General features: G+C 47.2%; 1 long non-coding RNA gene across 1 annotated transcript in view; it reads right to left on the reverse strand.

The window, feature by feature from the left end:
• Positions 1-2,311: 2,311 nt before the first annotated feature.
• The window catches only part of LOC120022566, a 9,316-nt gene continuing 7,178 nt past the window's right edge, over positions 2,312-4,449 (reverse strand). Inside the window, exon 2 of the long non-coding RNA XR_005472616.1 lies at positions 2,312-4,188. This is a non-coding gene — a long non-coding RNA (uncharacterized LOC120022566). The remainder of the gene's footprint in view (positions 4,189-4,449) is intronic.

The raw sequence follows: 4,449 nt of genomic DNA on the forward strand, positions 1-4,449 counted from the left end.
GGAAGTGAAGTATTTTACCTGACAGATAGTATTGTTGGAAGTGAAGTATTTTACCTGACAGATAGTATTGTTGGAAGTGAAGTATTTTACCTGACAGATAGTATTGTTGGAAGTGAAGTATTTTACCTGACAGATAGTATTGTTGGAGTGAAGTATTTTACCTCTTTAAAGGCAGGGGTTTACAGGGATCCAGTCTGATTGGCTCCCGGATCATTACAGGGATCCAGTCTGATTGGCTCCCGGATCATTACAGGGATCCAGTCTGATTGGCTCCCGGATCAATAGGAGCATTAAATCAGAGCAGAGGGAGAGGGACACACACACACACAGGAAAACACACACACACACACACACACACACACACACACACACACACACACACACACACACACACACACACACACACACACACACACACACACACACAGAGAGAGGGAGAACAGCAGAGGAGTGACACACACTAATTTCAATTCAAGGGGCTTTATTGGCATGGGAAATATATGGTAACATTGCCAAAGCAAGTCTCTGTCTCTCTGTCTCTCTCTGAGCAGTGTGGGGAGTAGGAGACATCTCAGAAATCCGTTAAAGACTCAGTGTGTCAGGGAGATGGCCATTGCTTTCCCATCTCCATCATCCATTCAGCTAACGTGCTGAACCCTCGACCCAACACCCATCTCTCTCTCCCTCTATTTTCACATTCTATTCCCTCGTTCAGCTTGTCTCAGCTTTCCATCCATCTATCTTTCAGTCTTTTCCATGTCTGCACTTTCCTTCTCCCTCTCTCTCTTTCTCTCTCTCACTCTCCCTCTTGGAACCTCCCCTCACCCCATCACCCATCCCTCACTCTCGTTTATCATCCCTCCCTCTCTCTTTGCCCTCTTTTCCCCTCACATACTCCCTTAAAACCATCCCTCTCTCTCTCTCCTCTCTTTCTCCTCCACCAGGTCCTGCACACTCGTTTATCAACCTCTCCCTCTCGGTCTCCCCTCTCTCCCGACAGCCATCTTGCTCTCGTTTATCATCCTCCTCTCCTCTCCATTCCTCCCTTCATCCTCTCTCCCTCCCTCTCTGACAGAGACAGTATAACTCTACTTTAATGACGGCTAATTATTTCTGGCTGGCAGAGAGGAGTATTAGAGACGGCGGGAGAGAAGGAGGGAGAGAGAGAGAAGAAAGAAGGAGGGGAGGAAGGAAGGAAGGAGGGAAGAGGAGAGTGAGAAATAGACACTATCGATACTTTGTCTTGGGCGTCTTATATAAGATGTAGGTGTATGAGGCAGAGGGAGGGAGGTGGGGGGGAGAAAGCAACAAGGCTACCGATGGTCTCTTACACATTTCTCTATTTTCCTCCACACTGTATTTCCCTTCTGTTTCTCATCAGTTCTCTCCCTCTCCTGCTTCCACATCAACACTATTCTGTTTGAGAACACTAGAGCTTACGCAATAGAGAGAGAGAAGAAGTTAGAGGGAGGGAGAATGACGCCTGAAGAGAGAGAGAGAGACAGAGACAGAGACAGAGAGACAGAGAGACAGACAGACAGACAGACAGACAGACAGACAGACAGACAGACAGACAGACAGACAGACAGACAGACAGACAGACAGACAGACAGACAGACAGACAGACAGAGAGAGAGAGAGAGAGAGAGAGAGAGAGACAGAGAGAGACAGAGAGAGACAGAGAGAGACAGAGAGAGACAGAGAGAGAGAGAGAGAGAGAGAGAGAGAGAGAGAGAGAGAGAGAGAGAGAGACAGAGAGAGAGAGAGAGAGAGAGAGCGAGACCTATTCAACAGTGGCATCTATGCATTATGACTTGAAACAGCCACACGATGTCCAATGTTCTGCTACATTACCCCAGCTATTATACAGAGAAACACCATCTGACCTGGGACCGCTCTCCAGCCAGCCAATCAGACCCTCAATCACACACACATACACCAACACACACACACACAAAAACAAATATACACACACACAAACACACACTTTGTTTACCTAAATCACTTATCTGTGAGTGATTGTCAGTTTAAGCCCTGAATGGGAACACACAGACAACCTTTCTGTCATCCTTTCCTTCCTGAAATCCCTTTGACAGTAAGACCTTCACTGAATGACAGCTTGTTTCATTTGTTGTTGTTGTTCTTGCTCCTTCACAGTCTAGAATAGTGTGTACAATTCTAATGCAGTGTTTGGACTGCTTGTGAAGGAGTCTTAGAGGTGAATCCTAATTTATACACATTTTCACTGAGTCTCCTGTTGACATCAATATGAAGTGAAAATGAAGCACTAACAGGTAGTTAGGATTGGCCCTTTAGTGAGGACAGAGTGTAGGGGGTTCCTTCTTTAGTGAGGACAGAGTGTAGGGGTTCCTTCTTTAGTGAGGACAGAGTGTAGGGGTTCCTTCTTTAGTGAGGACAGAGTGTAGGGGTTCCTTCTTTAGTGAGGACAGAGTGTAGGGGTTCCTTCTTTAGTGAGGGCAGAGTGTAGGGGTTCCTTCTTTAGTGAGGACAGGGTGTAGGGGTTCCTTCTTTAGTGAGGACAGGGTGTAGGGGTTCCTTCTTTAGTGAGGACAGAGTGTAGGGGTTCCTTCTTTAGTGAGGACAGAGTGCAGGGGTTCCTTCTTTAGTGAGGACAGAGTGTAGGGGTTCCTTCTTTAGTGAGGACAGAGTGTAGGGGTTCCTTCTTTAGTGAGGACAGAGTGTAGGGGGTTCCTTCTTTAGTGAGGACAGAGTGTAGGGGGTTCCTTCTTTAGTGAGGACAGAGTGTAGGGGTTCCTTCTTTAGTGAGGACAGAGTGCAGGGGTTCCTTCTTTAGTGAGGACAGAGTGCAGGGGTTCCTTCTTTAGTGAGGACAGAGTGCAGGGGTTCCTTCTTTAGTGAGGACAGAGTGTAGGGGTTCCTTCTTTAGTGAGGACAGAGTGTAGGGGTTCCTTCTTTAGTGAGGACAGAGTGTAGGGGTTCCTTCTTTAGTGAGGACAGAGTGTAGGGGGTTCCTTCTTTAGTGAGGACAGAGTGTAGGGGGTTCCTTCTTTAGTGAGGACAGAGTGTAGGGGGTTCCTTCTTTAGTGAGGACAGAGTGCAGGGGTTCCTTCTTTAGTGAGGACAGAGTGTAGGGGTTCCTTCTTTAGTGAGGACAGAGTGTAGGGGTTCCTTCTTTAGTGAGGACAGAGTGTAGGGGTTCCTTCTTTAGTGAGGACAGAGTGTAGGGGTTCCTTCTTTAGTGAGGACAGAGTGTAGGGGTTCCTTCTTTAGTGAGGACAGAGTGCAGGGGTTCCTTCTTTAGTGAGGACAGAGTGTAGGGGGTTCCTTCTTTAGTGAGGACAGAGTGTAGGGGGTTCCTTCTTTAGTGAGGACAGAGTGTAGGGGTTCCTTCTTTAGTGAGGACAGAGTGTAGGGGTTCCTTCTTTAGTGAGGACAGAGTGTAGGGGTTCCTTCTTTAGTGAGGACAGAGTGTAGGGGTTCCTTCTTTAGTGGGGACAGAGTGTAGGGGTTCCTTCTTTAGTGAGGACAGAGTACAGGGGTTCCTTCTTTAGTGAGGACAGAGTGTAGGGGTTCCTTCTTTAGTGAGGACAGAGTGTAGGGGTTCCTTCTTTAGTGAGGACAGAGTGTAGGGGTTCCTTCTTTAGTGAGGACAGAGTGTAGGGGTTCCTTCTTTAGTGAGGACAGAGTGTAGGGGTTCCTTCTTTAGTGAGGACAGAGTACAGGGGTTCCTTCTTTAGTGAGGACAGAGTGTAGGGGTTCCTTCTTTAGTGAGGACAGAGTGTAGGGGTTCCTTCTTTAGTGAGGACAGAGTGTAGGGGTTCCTTCTTTAGTGAGGACAGAGTGTAGGGGTTCCTTCTTTAGTGAGGACAGAGTGTAGGGGTTCCTTCTTTAGTGAGGACAGAGTGTAGGGGTTCCTTCTTTAGTGAGGACAGAGTGTAGGGGTTCCTTCTTTAGTGAGGACAGAGTGTAGGGGTTCCTTCTTTAGTGAGGACAGAGTGTAGGGGTTCCTTCTTTAGTGAGGACAGAGTACAGGGGTTCCTTCTTTAGTGAGGACAGAGTGCAGGGGTTCCTTCTTTAGTGAGGACAGTGTAGGGGTTCCTTCTTTAGTGAGGAAGGAGTGTCCCTCTTTCCCCTCTGTGTTCTCAGTCATCTTCATTATACTGTAGGCGTGTTGATTTGAAGAAGGCTGGACAGACATTTATCGGCCTAGAGACACACACACACACACACACACAGTTGTGTTGCTCTAAGCCAAACTCAAACAGGTATATCTCTCTCCCCCCTCCCCCTCTCTCTCCCTCCCTCTATCACACACATACAGTATACTACTGAGACAGAGAGACAGAGAGAGCGAGAAATTAGACCCAACCAAATCACGAGAAAACAAAAATATAATTACTTGACACATTGGAAAGAATTAACAAAAAAACTGAGCAAACTAGAATGCTATTTGGCCCTAAACAGAGA

This window comes from Salvelinus namaycush, chromosome 27 (assembly GCF_016432855.1).
Source record: "Salvelinus namaycush isolate Seneca chromosome 27, SaNama_1.0, whole genome shotgun sequence".
NCBI lineage: Eukaryota > Metazoa > Chordata > Actinopteri > Salmoniformes > Salmonidae > Salvelinus > Salvelinus namaycush.